Here is a 21,361-nt window from a genome sequence, read left to right as displayed (position 1 = left end):
TACAACAACGGTTTAGGGTGAGCATAGGTATTAGAGTACAGGTTAGTGTTAGGGTATGGCTTAGGATTAGGGGACGAGTTAGTGTAAGGCCTCGGGTAAGTGTTAGGGTTAGGGGACAGGGTCGGATTAGGGTACAGTTTAGGGTACGACAATGGTTAAGGGTGAGCATACATGTTAGGGTACAGGATAGTGTCAGCGTATGGGTAAGGATTAGGGGAAAGTTTAGGGTACGGCTTCCAGTAAGGGGTACGGTTAGGGTTAGGGAATGGAGACGGTTTAGGGCACAGGTTAGTGTACAACAACGGTTTAGGGTGAGCATAAGTGTTAGGATATGGGTTAGTGTTAGCGTACGGGTTAGGATTAGGGGACGGGTTAGGGTAAGGCTTCGGGTAAGGGTTAGGGTTACGGTTAGGGGACGGGGACGGTTTACGGTACAGGTTAGGGTACGACAAAGGTTTAGGGTGAGGCGTACGTGTTAGGGTATGGGTTAGTGTTAGCGTACTTGTTAGGATTAGGGGACGGGTTAGGGTAAGGCTTCGGGTAAGGGTTAGGGATAGGGTTAGGGGACGGGGACAGTTTAGGGGACAGGTAAGTGTACAACAACGGTTTAGGGTGCGCGTAAGTGTGAAGGCACGGGTTAGTGTTATTGTACGGGTTAGGATTAGGGGACGGGTTAGGGTAAGGCTTCGCTAGGGGTTAGTGTTAGGTAAGGGTTAGGGTTACTGTTAGGATTAGGTGGACAGGGACGGTTTCGGGTACAGGTTAAGGTACGACAATGGTTTAGGGTAAGCATACGTGTGAGGGCACAGGTTAGTGTTAGAGTAAGGGTTAGGATTAGTGGACGGGTTAGGGTTAGGGTTAGGGGACAGGGACGGTTTAGGGGACAGGTTAGGGTACGACAACGGTTTAGGGTGAGCGTACGTGTGATGGCAAGGGTTAGTGTTAGCGAACGGGTAAGAATTAGGGAATGGGTTAGGGTAAGGCTTCGGGTAAGGGTTAGGGTTAGGGTTAGGGGACGGGGATGGTTTAGGGGACAGGTTAGGGTACGACAACGGTTTAGGGTGAGCGTACGTGTGAGGGCTCGGATTAGTGTTAGCGTATGGGTTAGTATTAGGGTAGGGTTAGGGTAAGGCTTCAGGTAAGGGTTAGGGTTAGGGGACGGGGACGGTTTAGGGGACAGGTTAGGGTACGACAATGGTTTAGGGTGAGCGTACGTGTGAGGGCATGGGTTAGTGTTAGCGTACGCGTTAGGATTAGGGAATGGGTTAGGGTAAGGCTTCGGGTAAGGGTTAGGGTTAGGGTTAGAGTTAGGGGTCGGGGACAGTTTAGGGGACAGGTTAGGGTACGTCAACAGTTTAGGGTGAGCGTATGCCTGAGGGCACGGTTTAGTGTTAGCGTAAGGGTTAGGATTAGTGGACGGTTTAGGTTACGTCTTCGGGTAAGGGTTAGGGTTAGTGTTAGGGTTAGGGGATGGGTATGGTTTAGGGGACAGGTTAGGGTACGTCAACGGTTTAGGGTAAACGTACGTGTAATGGCACGGGTTAGTGTTAGCATACGGGTTAGGATTAGGGGATGGTTTAGGGTAAGGCTTCGGGAAAGGGTTAGGGTTAGGGTTAGGGTTAGGGGATTGGGACGGTTTAGGGGACAGGTTAGGGTATGACAACGGTTTAGGGTGAACGTACATGTGAGGGCACGGATTAGTGTTAGTGTACGGGTTAGTATCAGGGGACGGGTTAGGGTAAGGCTTCAGCTAAGGGTTAGGGTTAGGGGACGGGGACGGTTTAGGGGACAGGTTAGGGTACGACAACAGTTTAGGGTGAGCATACGTGTGAGGGCACGGGTTAGTGTTAGCATACGGGTTAGGATTAGGGAACGGGTTAGGATAAGGGTTCGGGTAAGGGTTAGGGTTAAGGTTAGGGTTATTGGATGGGGACGGTTTAGGGGACAGGTTAGGGTACGACAACGTTTTAGGTTGAGCGTACGTGTGAGGGCACAAGTTAGTGTTAGCATATGGGTTAGGATTAGGGGACGAGTTAGGGTTAGGATTAGAGTTAGGGTTAGGGGACGGGGACGGTTTAGGGGACAGGTTAGGATATGACAACGGTTTAGGGTGAGCATACGTGTGAGGGCACGGGTTAGTGTTAGCGTACGGGTTAGGATTAGGGGACGGGTTAGGGTAAGGCTTTGGGTAAGGGTTAGGTTTAGAGTTAGTGTTAGGGGACGGGGACGGTTTAGGGGACAGGTTAGGGTACGACAACGGTTTAGGGTGAGCGTACGTGTGAGGGCACTGGTTAGTGTTAGCGTATGGGTTAGGATTAGGGGACGGGTTAGGGTAAGGCTTTGGGTAAGCGTTAGGGTTAGGTTTAGGGTTAGGGTTAGGGTTAGGGAACGGGGACGGTTTATGGGACAGGTTAGGGTACGTCAATGGTTTAGGGTGAGCGTACGTGTGAGAGCACGTGTTAGTGTTAGCGTACGGGTTAGGATTAGGGGACGATTAGGATAAGGCTTCGGGTAAGGGTTAGGTTTAGGGTTAGTGTTAGGGGATGGGGACGGTTTAGGGGACAGGTTAGGGTACGACAACGGTTTAGGGTGAGCGTACATCTGAGGGCATGGGTTAGTGTTCGCATACAGGTTAGGATTAGGGGATGGGATAGATTAAGGCTTTGGGTACGGGTTAGGGTTAGGGTTAGGATTATGGTGAGGGTTAGGGGAAGGGGATGGTTTAAGGGACAGGTTAGGGTACGCCTACGGTTTAGGGTGAGCGTACGTGTGAGCGCACGGGTTAGTCTTAGCGTTCGGTTTAGGATTAGGGGGCGGGTTAGGGTAAGGCTTCGGGTAAGTGTTAGGGTTAGAGTTAGGGTTAGGGGATGGGGACGGTTTAGGGTATATGTTAGGGTATGAAAACGGTTTAGGGTGAGCGTACGTGTGAGGGCACGAGTTAGTGTTAGCATATGGGTTAGGATTAGGGGACGAGTTAGGGTTAGGATTAGAGTTAGGGTTAGGGGACGTGGACGGTTTAGGGGACAGGTTAGGATATGACAACGGTTTAGGGTGAGCGTACGCGTGAGGGCATGGGATAGTGTTAGCGTACGGGTTAGGATTAGGGGACGGGTTAGGGTAAGGCTTTGGGTAAGGGTTAGGTTTAGGGTTAGGGTTAGGGGACGGGGATGGTTTAGGGGACAGGTTAGGGTACGACAACGGTTTAGAGTGAGCGTACATCTGAGGGCATGGGTTAGTGTTAGCATACAGGTTAGGATTAGGGGACAGGATAGAGTAAGGCTTTGGGTACGGGTTAGGGTTAGGGTTAGGGTTAGGGTTATGGTGAGGGTTAGGGGACAGAGATGGTTTAGGGGACAGGTTAGGGTACACCAACGGTTTAGGGTGAGCGTACGTGTGAGGGCACGGGTTAGTGTTAGCGTACGGGTTAGGATTAGGGGACGGGTTAGGGTAAGGCTTTGGGTAAGGTTTAGGATTAGGGTTAGGGTTAGGGATCAGGGATGGTTTAGGGGACAGGGTAGGGTATGACAACGGTTTAGGGTGAGCGTACGTGTGAGGGCATGGGTTAGTGTTAGCGTATGGGTTAGGATTAGGGAACGGGTTAAGGTAAGGTTTCGGGTAAGGGTTAGGGTTAGTGTTAGGGTTAGGGTTAGGGGACGAGGACGGTTTAGGGTTCAGGTTAGGGTATGAAAACGGTTTAGGGTGAACATACGTGTGAGGGCACAAGTTAGTGTTAGCGTATGGGTTAGGATTAGGGGTCGAGTTAGGGTTAGGATTAGGGTTAGGGGACGGGGACGGGGACGGTTTAGGAGACAGGTTAAGTTATGACAACGGTTTAGGGTGAGCGTACGCATGAGGACACGGGATAGTGTTAGGGTTCGGGTTAGGAATAGGGGACAGGTTAGGGTAAGGCTTCGGGTAAGTGTTAGGTTTAGGGTTAGGGCTAGGGGACGGGGACGGTTTAGGGGACAGGTTAGGGTACGACAACGTTTTAGGGTGAGCGTACTTGTTAGGGCACTGGTTAGTGTTAGCGTACTGGTTAGGATTAGGGGACGGGTTAGGGTAAGGCTTCGGGTAAGCGTTAGGTTTAGGGTTAGGGTTAGGGAATGGGGACGGTTTAGGGGACAGGTTAGGGTACGACAATGGTTTAGGGTGAGCGTACATGTGAGGGCACGGGTTAGTGTTAACATACGGCTTAGGATTAGGGGACGGGTAGGGAAAGGCTTCAGATAAGGGTTAGGGTTAGGGTTAGGGGACGGGGACTGTATAGGGGACAGGTTAGGGTACGCCAACGGTTTAGGGTGAGTGTACGTGTGAGGGCACGGGTTAGTGTTAGCGTACGGGTTAGGATTAGGGGACGGTTTACGGTAAGGCTTCGGGTAAGGTTTAGGGGTAGGGTTAGGGGATGGGGATGGTTTAGGGGATAGGTTAGGGTACGACAATGGTTTAGGTTGAGCGTACTTGTGAGAGAATGGGTTAGTGTTAGCGTACGGGTTAGGATTGGGGGATGGGTTAGGGTAAGGCTTCGGTTAAGGGTTAGGGTTAGGGTTAGTGTTAAGTTTAGGGTTAGGGGATGGGGACGGTTTAGGGGACAGGTTAGGGTCTGACAATGGTTTAGGTTGAGAGTACGTGTGAGGGAATGGGTTAGTGTTAGCGTACGGGTTAGGATTAGGGGACGGGTTAGGGTAAGGCTTCGGTTAAGGGTTAGGGTTAGGGTTAGTGTTAAGGTTAGGGTTAGGGGACAGGGACGGTTTAGGGGACAGGTTAGGGTACAACAACTGTTTAGGGTGAGCGTACGTGTGAGGGCACGGGTTAGTGTTAGCGTATGATATAGGATTAGGGGACGGGTTAGGGTAAGGCTTCGGGTAAGGGTTATGGTTAAGGTTAAGGTTAGGTTTAGGGGATGGTGACGGTTTAGGGGACAAGTTAGGGTACTACAAGTGTTTAGGGTGCACGTACGTGTGTGGGCACAGGTTAGTGCTAGCGTACGGGTTAGGATTAGGGGACGGGTTAGCGTAAGGCTTCGGGTAAGTGTTAGTGTAAGGATTAGGGTAAGGGTTAGGGGATGGGGACGGTTCAGGGGACAGGATAGTGTATGACAACGGTTTAGGGTGAGCGTACGTGTGAGGGCACGGGTTAGTGTTAGCGTACGGGTGAGGTTTAGGGGACGGGTTAGGTTAAGGCTTTGGGTAAGGGTTAGGGTTAAGGTTAGGGTTATGGGATGGGGACGTTTTAGGGGACAGGTTCGGGTATGACAATGGTTTAGGGTGAGCGTAAGTGTGAGGGCACGTGTTAGTGTTAGCGTATGGGTTAGGATGAGGGCACGGGTAAGGTTAAGGCTTCGGGTTAGGTTAGGGTTAGGGGACGGTGATGGTTTAGGGTACAGGTTAGGGTACGACAACGGTTTAGGGTGAGTGTACGTGTCAGGGCACAGGTTAGTGTTAGCATACGGTTTGGTATTAGGGGACTGGTTAGGGTAAGGCTTCTGCTAAGGCTTAGGGTTAGGGTTAGGGTTAGGGGACGGAGATGGTTTAGGTGACTGGTTATGGTACAATAATGTTTTAGGGTGAGCGTACGTGTGAGGGCATGGGTTAGTGTTAGCGTACGGTTTAGGATTAGGGGACGGGTTAGGGTAAGGCTTCGGGTAAGGTTTCGGGTAAGGGTTAGGGTTAGTGTTAAGGTTACGGTTAGGGGACGGGGACGGTTTAGGGGATAGGCTAGGGTCCGACAACGGTTTAGGTTGAGCGTACGTGTGAGAGAATGGGTTAGTGTTAGCGTACGGGTTAGGATTAGGGGACGGGTTAGGGTAAGGCTTCATTTAAGGGTTAGGGTTAGGGTGAGTGTTAAGGTTAGGGTTAGGGGACAGGGACGGTTTAGGGGACAGGTTAGTGTACAACAACGGTTTAGGGTGAGCGTACGTGTGAGCGCACGGGTTAGTGTTAGCGTATGGGTTAGGATTAGGGGACGGGTTAGGGTAAGGCTTCGGGTAAGTGTTAGGTTTAGGGTTAGGGTTAGGGGACAGGGACGGTTTAGGGTACAGGATAGTGTATGACAACGGTTTAGGGTGAGAGTACATGTCAGGGCATGGGTTAGTGTTAGCGTACGGTTTAGGATTAGGGGACGGGTTAGGGTAAGGCTCTGGGTAAGTGTTAGGGTTAGGATTATGGGACGGGGACGTTTTAGGGGACAGGTTCGGGTATGACAATGGTTTAGGGTGAGCATAAGTGAGAGGGCACGTGTTAGTGTTAGCGTACGAGTTAGGATGAGGGGACGGGTAAGGTTAAGGCTTTGGGTTAGGGTTAGTGTTAGGGGACGGAGACGGTTTAGGGGACTGGTTAGGGTACGACAACGGTTTAGGGTGAGTGTACGTGTCAGAACACAGGTTAGTGTTAGCGTACGGTTTGTTATTAGGGGACTGGTTAGGGTAAGGCTTCTGATAAGGCTTAGGGTTAGGGTTAGGGGACGGGGATGGTTTAGGTGACTGGTTAGTGTACGATAATGTTTTAGGGTGAGCGTACGTGTGAGGGCACGGGTTGGTGTTAGCATACGGGTTAGGATTATGGGACAGGTTCGTGTAAGGCTGCGGGTAAGTGTTAGGGTTAGGGTTAGGGTTAGGGGACTGGGATGGTTTAGGGGACACGGTAGGGTATGACAACGGTTTAGGGTGAGCGTACGTGTTAGGGTATGGGTTAGTGTTAGCGTACGGGTTAGCATTAGGGGACGGGTTAAGGTAAGGGTTCGGGTAAGTGTTAGGGTTAGGGTTAGGGTTAGGGGACGGGGATGGTATAGAGGACAGTTTAGTGTACGAAAACGGTTTAGGGTCAGCATACGTGTGAGGGCACAGGTTAGTATGGGTGTACGGGTTAAATTATGGGACGGGTTAGAGTAAGGCTTCGGATAAGTGTTAAGGTTAGGGTTAGGGTTAGGGTTAGGGGACCGGGACAGTTTAGGGTACAGGTAAGTGTAGGAAAACAGTTTAGGGTGAGCGTACGTGTGAGGGCATGAGTTAGTGTTAATGTATGGGTTAGGATTAGGGGTTCAGTTAGGTTGAGGATTAGGGTTAGGGTTAAGGGACGGGGACGGTTTAGGGGACAGGGTAGGGTACGACAACGGTTTAGGGTGAGCGTACGTGTGAGGGCATGGGATAGTGTTAGCGTACATGTTAGGAATAGGGGACGGGTTAGTGTAAGGTTTCGGGTAAGTGTTAGGGTTAGGTTTAGGGTTAAGGTTAGGGTTAGGGGACGGGGACGGTTTACGGGACAGGTTAGGGTACGATAATGGTTTTGGGTGAGCGTACGTGTGAGGGCACGGGTTGGTGTTAGCGTACGGGTTAGGATTATGGGACGGGTTCGTGTAAGGCTTTGGGTAAGGGTTAGGGTTAGTGTTAGGGGACTGGGATGGTTTAGGGGACACGGTAGGGTACGACAACGGTTTAGGGTGAGCGTACGTGTTAGGGTATGGGTTAGTGTTAGCGTATGGGTTAGCATTAGGGGATGGGTTAAGGTAAGGGTTCGGGTAAGGGTTAGGGTTAGTGTTAGGGTTAGGGGACGAGGATGGTATAGGGGACAGGTTAGTGTACGACAACGGTTTAGGGTCAGCATACGTGTGAGGGCACAGGTTAGTGTTAGCGTACGGGTTAGGATTATGGGACGGGTTAGAGTAAGGCTTCGGATAAGTGTTAAGGTTAGGGTTAGGGTTAGGGTTAGGGGACCGGGACGGTTTAGGGTACAGGTAAGTGTAGGCAAACAGTTTAGGGTGAGCGTACGTGTGAGGGCATGAGTTAGTGTTAACGTATGGGTTAGGATTAGGGGTTCAGTTAGGTTGAGGATTAGGGTTAGGGTTAAGGGACGGGGACGGTTTAGGGGACAGGGTAGGGTACGACAACGGTTTAGGGTGAGCGTACGTGTGAGGGCATGGGATAGTGTTAGCGTACGTGTTAGGATTAGGGGACAGGTTAGGGTAAGCTTTCGGGTAAGTGTTAGGGTTAGGTTTAGGGTTAGGGCTAGGGTTACGGGATGGGGACGGTTACGGGACAGGTTAGGGTACGATAATGGTTTAGGGTGAGCATACGTGTGAGGGCACGGGTTGGTGTTAGCGTACGGGTTAGGATTATGGGACGGGTTCGTGTAAGGCTTCGGGTAAGGGTTAGGGTTAGGGTTATGGTTAGGGTTAGGGGACGGGGACGGTTTAGGGGACAGGTTAGGGTACGCCAACAGTTTAGCGTGAGTGTACGTGTGATGGCACGGGTTAGTGTTAGCAAACGGGTTAGGATTAGGGGATGGGTTAGGGTAAGGCTTCGGGTAACGGTTAGGGTTAGGGTTAGGGTTAGGGTTAGGGTTATTGGATGCGGACGGTTTATGGGACAGGTTAGGGTACGACAATGTTTTAGGTTGAGAGTACGTGTGAGGGCATGGGTTAGTGTTAGCGTACGGGTTAGGATTAGCGGACGGGTTAGGGTAAGTTTTCGGGTAAGGGTTAGTGTTAGGGTTAGGGGAAGGGAACGTTTAGGAAACAGGTTAGGGTACGACAGTGGTATAGGGTAAGCGTACGTGTGAGGGCACAGGTTAGTCTTAGCATACGGGTTAGGATTAGGGCACGGGTTAGGGTAAGGCTTCGGGTAAGTGTTAGGGTTAGGGTTAGGATTAGGGGACGGGGATGGGGACAGTTAGGGGACATGTTAGGGTACGACAACGGTTTAGGGTGAGCGTACGTGTGAGGGCACGGGTTAGTGTTAGCGTATGGGTTAGGATTAGGGGACGGGTTATGTTAAGGCTTCAGGTTAGGGTTGGTTAGGGGACGGGGATGGTTTAGGAGACAGGTTAGGGTACGACAACGGTCTGTGGTGAGCGTACGTGTGAGGGCAAAGGTTAGTGTTAGAGTACGGTTTGGGATTAGGGTACGGGTTAGGGTAAGACTTCTGGTAAGGGTTAGGGTTAGGGTTAGGGGATGGGGACGGTTTAGGGGACAGGTTAGGGTACGACAATGGTTTAGGGTGAGCGTAAGTGTGAGGGCATGGGTTAGTGTTGGCATACAGGTTAGGATTAGGGGACGGGTTAGATTAAGGCTTCGGGTAAGGTTTAGGGTTAGGGTTAGGGGATGGGGATGGTTTAGGGGACAGGTTAGGGTATGACAACGGTTTAGGGTGAGCGTACATGTGATGGCAAGGGTTAGTGTTAGCGAACGGGTAAGAATTAGGGAATGGGTTAGGGTAAGGCTTCGGGTAAGGGTTAGGGTTAGGGGACGGGGACGGTTTAGGGGACAGGTTAGGGTACGACAATGGTTTAGGGTGAGCATACGTGTGAGGGCTCGGATTAGTGTTAGCGTATGGGTTAGTATTAGGGTAGGGTTAGGGTAAGGCTTCAGGTAAGGGTTAGGGTTAGGGGACGGGGACGGTTTAGGGGACAGGTTAGGGTACGACAATGGTTTAGGGTGAGCGTACGTGTGAGGGCATGGGTTAGTGTTAGCGTACGCGTTAGGATTAGGGAATGGGTTAGGGTAAGGCTTCGGGTAAGGGTTAGGGTTAGGGTTAGAGTTAGGGGTCGGGGACAGTTTAGGGGACAGGTTAGGGTACGTCAACAGTTTAGGGTGAGCGTATGCCTGAGGGCACGGTTTAGTGTTAGCGTAAGGGTTAGGATTAGTGGACGGTTTAGGTTACGTCTTCGGGTAAGGGTTAGGGTTAGTGTTAGGGTTAGGGGATGGGTATGGTTTAGGGGACAGGTTAGGGTACGTCAACGGTTTAGGGTAAACGTACGTGTAATGGCACGGGTTAGTGTTAGCATACGGGTTAGGATTAGGGGATGGTTTAGGGTAAGGCTTCGGGAAAGGGTTAGGGTTAGGGTTAGGGTTAGGGGATTGGGACGGTTTAGGGGACAGGTTAGGGTACGACAACGGTTTAGGGTGAACGTACATGTGAGGGCACGGATTAGTGTTAGTGTACGGGTTAGTATCAGGGGACGGGTTAGGGTAAGGCTTCAGCTAAGGGTTAGGGTTAGGGGACGGGGACGGTTTAGGGGACAGGTTAGGGTACGACAACAGTTTAGGGTGAGCATACGTGTGAGGGCACGGGTTAGTGTTAGCATACGGGTTAGGATTAGGGAACGGGTTAGGATAAGGGTTCGGGTAAGGGTTAGGGTTAAGGTTAGGGTTATTGGATGGGGACGGTTTAGGGGACAGGTTAGGGTACGACAACGTTTTAGGTTGAGCGTACGTGTGAGGGCACAAGTTAGTGTTAGCATATGGGTTAGGATTAGGGGACGAGTTAGGGTTAGGATTAGAGTTAGGGTTAGGGGACGGGGACGGTTTAGGGGACAGGTTAGGATATGACAACGGTTTAGGGTGAGCGTACGTGTGAGGGCACGGGATAGTGTTAGCGTACGGGTTAGGATTAGGGGACGGGTTAGGGTAAGGCTTTGGGTAAGGGTTAGGTTTAGAGTTAGTGTTAGGGGACGGGGACGGTTTAGGGGACAGGTTAGGGTACGACAACGGTTTAGGGTGAGCGTACGTGTGAGGGCACTGGTTAGTGTTAGCGTATGGGTTAGGATTAGGGGACGGGTTAGGGTAAGGCTTTGGGTAAGCGTTAGGGTTAGGTTTAGGGTTAGGGTTAGGGTTAGGGAACGGGGACGGTTTATGGGACAGGTTAGGGTACGTCAATGGTTTAGGGTGAGCGTACGTGTGAGAGCACGTGTTAGTGTTAGCGTACGGGTTAGGATTAGGGGACGATTAGGATAAGGCTTCGGGTAAGGGTTAGGTTTAGGGTTAGTGTTAGGGGATGGGGACGGTTTAGGGGACAGGTTAGGGTACGACAACGGTTTAGGGTGAGCGTACATCTGAGGGCATGGGTTAGTGTTCGCATACAGGTTAGGATTAGGGGATGGGATAGATTAAGGCTTTGGGTACGGGTTAGGGTTAGGGTTAGGATTATGGTGAGGGTTAGGGGAAGGGGATGGTTTAAGGGACAGGTTAGGGTACGCCTACGGTTTAGGGTGAGCGTACGTGTGAGCGCACGGGTTAGTCTTAGCGTTCGGTTTAGGATTAGGGGGCGGGTTAGGGTAAGGCTTCGGGTAAGTGTTAGGGTTAGAGTTAGGGTTAGGGGATGGGGACGGTTTAGGGTATATGTTAGGGTATGAAAACGGTTTAGGGTGAGCGTACGTGTGAGGGCATGGGTTAGTGTTAGCGTATGGGTTAGGATTAGGGAACGGGTTAGGGTAAGGTTTCGGGTAAGGGTTAGGGTTAGTGTTAGGGTTAGGGTTAGGGGACGAGGACGGTTTAGGGTTCAGGTTAGGGTATGAAAACGGTTTAGGGTGAGCGTACGTGTGAGGGCACAAGTTAGTGTTAGCGTATGGGTTAGGATTAGGGGTCGAGTTAGGGTTAGGATTAGGGTTAGGGTTAGGGGACGGGGACGGTTTAGGAGACAGGTTAAGTTATGACAATGGTTTAGGGTGAGCGTACGCATGAGGACACGGGATAGTGTTAGGGTTCGGGTTAGGAATAGGGGACAGGTTAGGGTAAGGCTTCGGGTAAGTGTTAGGTTTAGGGTTAGGGCTAGGGGACGGGGACGGTTTAGGGGACAGGTTAGGGTACGACAATGGTTTAGGGTGAGCGTACGTGTGAGGGCATGGGTTAGTGTTAGCGTACGCGTTAGGATTAGGGAATGGGTTAGGGTAAGGCTTCGGGTAAGGGTTAGGGTTAGGGTTAGAGTTAGGGGTCGGGGACAGTTTAGGGGACAGGTTAGGGTACGTCAACAGTTTAGGGTGAGCGTATGCCTGAGGGCACGGTTTAGTGTTAGCGTAAGGGTTAGGATTAGTGGACGGTTTAGGTTACGTCTTCGGGTAAGGGTTAGGGTTAGTGTTAGGGTTAGGGGATGGGTATGGTTTAGGGGACAGGTTAGGGTACGTCAACGGTTTAGGGTAAACGTACGTGTAATGGCACGGGTTAGTGTTAGCATACGGGTTAGGATTAGGGGATGGTTTAGGGTAAGGCTTCGGGAAAGGGTTAGGGTTAGGGTTAGGGTTAGGGGATTGGGACGGTTTAGGGGACAGGTTAGGGTACGACAACGGTTTAGGGTGAACGTACATGTGAGGGCACGGATTAGTGTTAGTGTACGGGTTAGTATCAGGGGACGGGTTAGGGTAAGGCTTCAGCTAAGGGTTAGGGTTAGGGGATGGGGACGGTTTAGGGGACAGGTTAGGGTACGACAACAGTTTAGGGTGAGCATACGTGTGAGGGCACGGGTTAGTGTTAGCATACGGGTTAGGATTAGGGAACGGGTTAGGATAAGGGTTCGGGTAAGGGTTAGGGTTAAGGTTAGGGTTATTGGATGGGGACGGTTTAGGGGACAGGTTAGGGTACGACAACGTTTTAGGTTGAGCGTACGTGTGAGGGCACAAGTTAGTGTTAGCATATGGGTTAGGATTAGGGGACGAGTTAGGGTTAGGATTAGAGTTAGGGTTAGGGGACGGGGACGGTTTAGGGGACAGGTTAGGATATGACAACGGTTTAGGGTGAGCGTACGTGTGAGGGCACGGGATAGTGTTAGCGTACGGGTTAGGATTAGGGGACGGGTTAGGGTAAGGCTTTGGGTAAGGGTTAGGTTTAGAGTTAGTGTTAGGGGACGGGGACGGTTTAGGGGACAGGTTAGGGTACGACAACGGTTTAGGGTGAGCGTACGTGTGAGGGCACTGGTTAGTGTTAGCGTATGGGTTAGGATTAGGGGACGGGTTAGGGTAAGGCTTTGGGTAAGCGTTAGGGTTAGGTTTAGGGTTAGGGTTAGGGTTAGGGAACGGGGACGGTTTATGGGACAGGTTAGGGTACGTCAATGGTTTAGGGTGAGCGTACGTGTGAGAGCACGTGTTAGTGTTAGCGTACGGGTTAGGATTAGGGGACGATTAGGATAAGGCTTCGGGTAAGGGTTAGGTTTAGGGTTAGTGTTAGGGGATGGGGACGGTTTAGGGGACAGGTTAGGGTACGACAACGGTTTAGGGTGAGCGTACATCTGAGGGCATGGGTTAGTGTTCGCATACAGGTTAGGATTAGGGGATGGGATAGATTAAGGCTTTGGGTACGGGTTAGGGTTAGGGTTAGGATTATGGTGAGGGTTAGGGGAAGGGGATGGTTTAAGGGACAGGTTAGGGTACGCCTACGGTTTAGGGTGAGCGTACGTGTGAGCGCACGGGTTAGTCTTAGCGTTCGGTTTAGGATTAGGGGGCGGGTTAGGGTAAGGCTTCGGGTAAGTGTTAGGGTTAGAGTTAGGGTTAGGGGATGGGGACGGTTTAGGGTATATGTTAGGGTATGAAAACGGTTTAGGGTGAGCGTACGTGTGAGGGCATGGGTTAGTGTTAGCGTATGGGTTAGGATTAGGGAACGGGTTAGGGTAAGGTTTCGGGTAAGGGTTAGGGTTAGTGTTAGGGTTAGGGTTAGGGGACGAGGACGGTTTAGGGTTCAGGTTAGGGTATGAAAACGGTTTAGGGTGAGCGTACGTGTGAGGGCACAAGTTAGTGTTAGCGTATGGGTTAGGATTAGGGGTCGAGTTAGGGTTAGGATTAGGGTTAGGGTTAGGGGACGGGGACGGTTTAGGAGACAGGTTAAGTTATGACAATGGTTTAGGGTGAGCGTACGCATGAGGACACGGGATAGTGTTAGGGTTCGGGTTAGGAATAGGGGACAGGTTAGGGTAAGGCTTCGGGTAAGTGTTAGGTTTAGGGTTAGGGCTAGGGGACGGGGACGGTTTAGGGGACAGGTTAGGGTACGACAACGTTTTAGGGTGAGCGTACTTGTTAGGGCACTGGTTAGTGTTAGCGTACTGGTTAGGATTAGGGGACGGGTTAGGGTAAGGCTTCGGGTAAGCGTTAGGTTTAGGGTTAGGGTTAGGGAATGGGGACGGTTTAGGGGACAGGTTAGGGTACGACAATGGTTTAGGGTGAGCGTACATGTGAGGGCACGGGTTAGTGTTAGCGTACGGGTTACGATTAGGTGACAGGTTAGGATAAGGCTTCGGGTAAGGGTTAGGTTTAGGTTTAGGATTAGGGTTAGGGGACGGGGACGGTTTAGGGGACAGGATAGCTTACGCCAATGGTTTAGGGTGAGCGTACGTGTGAGGGCACGGGTTAGTGTTAACATACGGCTTAGGATTAGGGGACGGGTAGGGAAAGGCTTCAGATAAGGGTTAGGGTTAGGGTTAGGGTTAGGGGACGGGGACTGTATAGGGGACAGGTTAGGGTACGCCAACGGTTTAGGGTGAGTGTACGTGTGAGGGCACGGGTTAGTGTTAGCGTACGGGTTAGGATTAGGGGACGGTTTACGGTAAGGCTTCGGGTAAGGTTTAGGGGTAGGGTTAGGGGATGGGGATGGTTTAGGGGATAGGTTAGGGTACGACAATGGTTTAGGTTGAGCGTACTTGTGAGAGAATGGGTTAGTGTTAGCGTACGGGTTAGGATTGGGGGATGGGTTAGGGTAAGGCTTCGGTTAAGGGTTAGGGTTAGGGTTAGTGTTAAGTTTAGGGTTAGGGGATGGGGACGGTTTAGGGGACAGGTTAGGGTCTGACAATGGTTTAGGTTGAGAGTACGTGTGAGGGAATGGGTTAGTGTTAGCGTACGGGTTAGGATTAGGGGACGGGTTAGGGTAAGGCTTCGGTTAAGGGTTAGGGTTAGGGTTAGTGTTAAGGTTAGGGTTAGGGGACAGGGACGGTTTAGGGGACAGGTTAGGGTACAACAACTGTTAGGGTGAGCGTACGTGTGAGGGCACGGGTTAGTGTTAGCGTATGATATAGGATTAGGGGACGGGTTAGGGTAAGGCTTCGGGTAAGGGTTATGGTTAGGGTTAAGGTTAGGTTTAGGGGATGGTGACGGTTTAGGGGACAAGTTAGGGTACTACAAGTGTTTAGGGTGCACGTACGTGTGTGGGCACAGGTTAGTGCTAGCGTACGGGTTAGGATTAGGGGACGGGTTAGCGTAAGGCTTCGGGTAAGTGTTAGTGTAAGGATTAGGGTAAGGGTTAGGGGATGGGGACGGTTCAGGGGACAGGATAGTGTATGACAACGGTTTAGGGTGAGCGTACGTGTGAGGGCACGGGTTAGTGTTAGCGTACGGGTTAGGATTAGGGGACGGTTTAGGGTAAGGCTTCGGGTAAGTGTTACGGTTAGGGTTAGGGTTAGGGGACAGGGATGGTTTAGGGGACAGGATAGTGTATGACAACGGTTTAGGGTGAGCGTACGTGTGAGGGCACGGTTTAGTGTTAGCGTACGGGTGAGGTTTAGGGGACGGGTTAGGTTAAGGCTTTGGGTAAGGGTTAGGGTTAAGGTTAGGGTTATGGGATGGGGACGTTTTAGGGGACAGGTTCGGGTATGACAATGGTTTAGGGTGAGCGTAAGTGTGAGGGCACGTGTTAGTGTTAGCGTATGGGTTAGGATGAGGGCACGGGTAAGGTTAAGGCTTCGGGTTAGGTTAGGGTTAGGGGACGGTGATGGTTTAGGGTACAGGTTAGGGTACGACAACGGTTTAGGGTGAGTGTACGTGTCAGGGCACAGGTTAGTGTTAGCATACGGTTTGGTATTAGGGGACTGGTTAGGGTAAGGCTTCTGCTAAGGCTTAGGGTTAGGGTTAGGGTTAGGGGACGGAGATGGTTTAGGTGACTGGTTAGGGTATGATAATGTTTTAGGGTGAGCGTACGTGTGAGGGCATGGGTTAGTGTTAGCGTACGGTTTAGGATTAGGGGACGGGTTAGGGTAAGGCTTCGGGTAAGGTTTCGGGTAAGGGTTAGGGTTAGTGTTAAGGTTACGGTTAGGGGACGGGGACGGTTTAGGGGATAGGCTAGGGTCCGACAACGGTTTAGGTTGAGCGTACGTGTGAGAGAATGGGTTAGTGTTAGCGTACGGGTTAGGATTAGGGGACGGGTTAGGGTAAGGCTTCATTTAAGGGTTAGGGTTAGGGTGAGTGTTAAGGTTAGGGTTAGGGGACAGGGACGGTTTAGGGGACAGGTTAGTGTACAACAACGGTTTAGGGTGAGCGTACGTGTGAGCGCACGGGTTAGTGTTAGCGTATGGGTTAGGATTAGGGGACGGGTTAGGGTAAGGCTTCGGGTAAGTGTTAGGTTTAGGGTTAGGGTTAGGGGACAGGGACGGTTTAGGGTACAGGATAGTGTATGACAACGGTTTAGGGTGAGAGTACGTGTCAGGGTATGGGTTAGTGTTAGCGTACGGTTTAGGATTAGGGGACGGGTTAGGGTAAGGCTCTGGGTAAGTGTTAGGGTTAGGGTTATGGGACGGGGACGTTTTAGGGGACAGGTTCGGGTATGACAATGGTTTAGGGTGAGCATAAGTGAGAGGGCACGTGTTAGTGTTAGCGTACGAGTTAGGATGAGGGGACGGGTAAGGTTAAGGCTTTGGGTTAGGGTTAGTGTTAGGGGACGGAGACGGTTTAGGGGACTGGTTAGGGTACGACAACGGTTTAGGGTGAGTGTACGTGTCAGAACACAGGTTAGTGTTAGCGTACGGTTTGTTATTAGGGGACTGGTTAGGGTAAGGCTTCTGATAAGGCTTAGGGTTAGGGTTAGGGGACGGGGATGGTTTAGGTGACTGGTTAGTGTACGATAATGTTTTAGGGTGAGCGTACGTGTGAGGGCATGGGTTGGTGTTAGCGTACGGGTTAGGATTATGGGACAGGTTCGTGTAAGGCTGCGGGTAAGTGTTAGGGTTAGGGTTAGGGTTAGGGGACTGGGATGGTTTAGGGGACACGGTAGGGTATGACAACGGTTTAGGGTGAGCGTACGTGTTAGGGTATGGGTTAGTGTTAGCGTACGGGTTAGCATTAGGAGACGGGTTAAGGTAAGGGTTCGGGTAAGTGTTAGGGTTAGGGTTAGGGTTAGGGGACGGGGATGGTATAGAGGACAGGTTAGTGTACGAAAACGGTTTAGGGTCAGCATACGTGTGAGGGCACAGGTTAGTATGGGTGTACGGGTTAAATTATGGGACGGGTTAGAGTAAGGCTTCGGATAAGTGTTAAGGTTAGGGTTAGGGTTAGGGTTAGGGGACCGGGACAGTTTAGGGTACAGGTAAGTGTAGGAAAACAGTTTAGGGTGAGCGTACGTGTGAGGGCATGAGTTAGTGTTAATGTATGGGTTAGGATTAGGGGTTCAGTTAGGTTGAGGATTAGGGTTAGGGTTAAGGGACGGGGACGGTTTAGGGGACAGGGTAGGGTACGACAACGGTTTAGGGTGAGCGTACGTGTGAGGGCATGGGATAGTGTTAGCGTACATGTTAGGAATAGGGGACGGGTTAGTGTAAGGTTTCGGGTAAGTGTTAGGGTTAGGTTTAGGGTTAAGGTTAGGGTTAGGGGACGGGGACGGTTTACGGGACAGGTTAGGGTACGATAATGGTTTTGGGTGAGCGTACGTGTGAGGGCACGGGTTGGTGTTAGCGTACGGGTTAGGATTATGGGACGGGTTCGTGTAAGGCTTTGGGTAAGGGTTAGGGTTAGTGTTAGGGGACTGGGATGGTTTAGGGGACACGGTAGGGTACGACAACGGTTTAGGGTGAGCGTACGTGTTAGGGTATGGGTTAGTGTTAGCGTATGGGTTAGCATTAGGGGATGGGTTAAGGTAAGGGTTCGGGTAAGGGTTAGGGTTAGTGTTAGGGTTAGGGGACGAGGATGGTATAGGGGACAGGTTAGTGTACGACAACGGTTTAGGGTCAGCATACGTGTGAGGGCACAGGTTAGTGTTAGCGTACGGGTTAGGATTATGGGACGGGTTAGAGTAAGGCTTCGGATAAGTGTTAAGGTTAGGGTTAGGGTTAGGGTTAGGGGACCGGGACGGTTTAGGGTACAGGTAAGTGTAGGCAAACAGTTTAGGGTGAGCGTACGTGTGAGGGCATGAGTTAGTGTTAACGTATGGGTTAGGATTAGGGGTTCAGTTAGGTTGAGGATTAGGGTTAGGGTTAAGGGACGGGGACGGTTTAGGGGACAGGGTAGGGTACGACAACGGTTTAGGGTGAGCGTACGTGTGAGGGCATGGGATAGTGTTAGCGTACGTGTTAGGATTAGGGGACAGGTTAGGGTAAGCTTTCGGGTAAGTGTTAGGGTTAGGTTTAGGGTTAGGGCTAGGGTTACGGGATGGGGACGGTTACGGGACAGGTTAGGGTACGATAATGGTTTAGGGTGAGCATACGTGTGAGGGCACGGGTTGGTGTTAGCGTACGGGTTAGGATTATGGGACGGGTTCGTGTAAGGCTTCGGGTAAGGGTTAGGGTTAGGGTTATGGTTAGGGTTAGGGGACGGGGACGGTTTAGGGGACAGGTTAGGGTACGCCAACAGTTTAGCGTGAGTGTACGTGTGATGGCACGGGTTAGTGTTAGCAAACGGGTTAGGATTAGGGGATGGGTTAGGGTAAGGCTTCGGGTAACGGTTAGGGTTAGGGTTAGGGTTAGGGTTAGGGTTATTGGATGCGGACGGTTTATGGGACAGGTTAGGGTACGACAATGTTTTAGGTTGAGCGTACGTGTGAGGGCATGGGTTAGTGTTAGCGTACGGGTTAGGATTAGCGGACGGGTTAGGGTAAGTTTTCGGGTAAGGGTTAGTGTTAGGGTTAGGGGAAGGGAACGTTTAGGAAACAGGTTAGGGTACAACAGTGGTATAGGGTAAGCGTACGTGTGAGGGCACAGGTTAGTCTTAGCATACGGGTTAGGATTAGGGCACGGGTTAGGGTAAGGCTTCGGGTAAGTGTTAGGGTTAGGGTTAGGATTAGGGGACGGGGATGGGGACAGTTAGGGGACATGTTAGGGTACGACAACGGTTTAGGGTGAGCGTACGTGTGAGGGCACGGGTTAGTGTTAGCGTATGGGTTAGGATTAGGGGACGGGTTATGTTAAGGCTTCAGGTTAGGGTTGGTTAGGGGACGGGGATGGTTTAGGAGACAGGTTAGGGTACGACAACGGTCTGTGGTGAGCGTACGTGTGAGGGCAAAGGTTAGTGTTAGAGTACGGTTTGGGATTAGGGTACGGGTTAGGGTAAGACTTCTGGTAAGGGTTAGGGTTAGGGTTAGGGGATGGGGACGGTTTAGGGGACAGGTTAGGGTACGACAATGGTTTAGGGTGAGCGTAAGTGTGAGGGCATGGGTTAGTGTTGGCATACAGGTTAGGATTAGGGGACGGGTTAGATTAAGGCTTCGGGTAAGGTTTAGGGTTAGGGTTAGGGTTAGGGGACGGGGATGGTTTAGGGGACAGGGTAGGGTACAACAACGGTTTAGGGTGAGCGTACGTCTGAGAGCACAGGTTAGTGTTAGCGTATGGATTAGCATTAGCGGACGGGTTAGGGTTAGTGTTAGGGTTAGGGGACGGGGATGGTTTAGGGGACAGGTTAGGGTAAGTCAATGGTTTAGGGTGAGCGTACGTGTAAGGGCACGGGTTAGTGTTAGCATACGGGTTAGGATTTGTGGATGGTTTAGGGTAAGGATTCGGGTAAGGGTTAGGGTTAGGTTTAGGGTTAGGGGACGGGGACGGTTTAGGGGACAGGTTACGGTACGACAACGTTTTAGGGTGAGCGTACGTGTGAGGGCACAGGTTCGTGTTAGCGTATGGATTAGGATTAGGGGATGGTTTAGGGTAAGGCTTCAGGTAAGGGTTAAGGTTAGGGTTAGGGTTAGGGGTCGGGGATGGTTTAGGGTACAGGTTAGGGTATGAAAACGGTTTAGGGTGAGTATACGTGTGAGGGCACGAGTTGGTGTTAACATATGGGTTAGGATTAGGGGACGAGTTAGGGATAGGATTAGGGTTAGTGTTAGGGGACGGGGACGGTTTAGGGGACAGGTTAGCGTACGACAACGGTTTAGGGTGAGGGTACGTTTGAGGGCATGGGTTAGTGTTAGCTTACGGGTTAGGATTAGGGGACGGGTTAGGGTAAGGCTTTGGGTAAGGGTTAGGGTTAGGGTTAGGGGACGGGGACGGTTTAGGGTACAGGTTAGGGTACGACAACGGTTTAGGGTGAGCGTACATGTGAAGGCAGGGGTTAGTGATAGCCTACGGGTTAGGATTAGGCGATGGGTTAGGGTAAGGCTTCGGGTTAGGGTTAGTGTTAGTATTAGGGGATGGGGACTGTTTAGGGAACAGGTGTGGGTACGACAATGGTTTAGGGTAGGCGTACGTGTGAGGGAATGGGTTAGTCTTAGCGTACGGGTTAGGATAAGGGGACGGGTTAGGGTAAGGCTTCGGGTAAGTGTTAGGGTTAGGTTCAGGGTTAGGGTTAGGGGACGGGGACGGTTTAGGGGACAGGTTAGGGTACGACAACGGTTTAGGGTGAGCGTACATCTGAGGGCATGGGTTAGCGTTAGCGTACGGGTTAGGATTAGGGGACGGGATAGAGTAAGGCTTTGGGTATGGGTTAGGGTTAGGGTTATGGTGAGGGTTATGGTGAGGGTTAGGGGACGGGGATGGTTAAGGGGACAGGTTAGTGTACGCCAACGGTTTAGGGTGAGTGTACGTGTGAGGGCACGGATTAGTGTTAGCGTACGGGTTAGCAATAGGGGACGGTTTAGGGTAAGACTTAGGGTAAGTGTTAGGGTTAGGGGACGGGGATGGTTTAGGGGACAGGTTAGGGTATGACAATGGTTTAGGGTGAGCGCACGCATGAGGGCACGGTTTAGTGTTAGCGTAAGGGTTAGGATTAGTGGACGTGTTAGGTTACGTCTTTGGGTAAGGGTTAGGGTTAGGGTTAGGGGACGGGGATGGTTTATGGGACAGGTTAGGGTACGACAACGGTTTAGGGTGAGCATACGTGTGAGGGCACGGGTTAGTGTTAGCGTATGGGTTAGGATTAGGTGACGGGTTAGGATAAGGCTTCGGGTAAGGGTTAGGGTTAGGGTTAGGGTTAGGGTTAGGGGATGGGGAGGGTTTAGGGTTAGGGTTAGGGTTGGGGGACGGGGACGCTTTAGGGGTCAGGTTAGGGTATGATAACGGTTTAGGGTGAGCGTACATGTGAGGGCACAAGTTAGTGTTAGCGTATGGTTTAGGATTAGGGGACGGGTTAGTGTAAGGCTTCGGGTAAGGGTTAGGGTTTGGGTTAGAGTTAGGGTTAGGGTTAGGGGATGGGGACGGTTTAGGGGACAGGTTAGGGTATGACAATCGTTTAGGGTGAGCGTATGTGTAAGAGCATGGGTTAGTGTTAGCGTACGGATTAGGATTAGGGGACGGGTTAGGGTAAGGCTTTGGGTAAGGTTTAGGATTAGGGTTAGGGTTAGGGATCAGGGATGGTTTAGGGGACAGGGTAGGGTACGACAACGGTTTAGGGTGAGCGTACGTGTGAGGGCACGGGTTAGTGTTAGCGTATGGGTTAGGATTAGGGAACGGGTTAGGGTAAGGTTTGGGTAAGGGTTAGGGTTAGTG

At 51.3% G+C, this 21,361-nt stretch overlaps 1 long non-coding RNA gene across 1 annotated transcript in view; it reads left to right on the top strand.

Moving 5' to 3' along the window:
- The window catches only part of LOC309978923, a 289,495-nt gene that overhangs the window by 30,550 nt on the left and 237,584 nt on the right, over positions 1 to 21,361 (top strand). The window lies entirely within an intron of this gene.

The sequence above is a fragment of the Leucopleurus acutus genome (genome assembly GCF_964270905.1).
Source record: "Leucopleurus acutus genome assembly, contig: HAP1_SCAFFOLD_156, whole genome shotgun sequence".
Lineage (NCBI taxonomy): Eukaryota > Metazoa > Chordata > Mammalia > Artiodactyla > Delphinidae > Leucopleurus > Leucopleurus acutus.
This window is presented reverse-complemented; position numbering and strand designations above follow the sequence as displayed.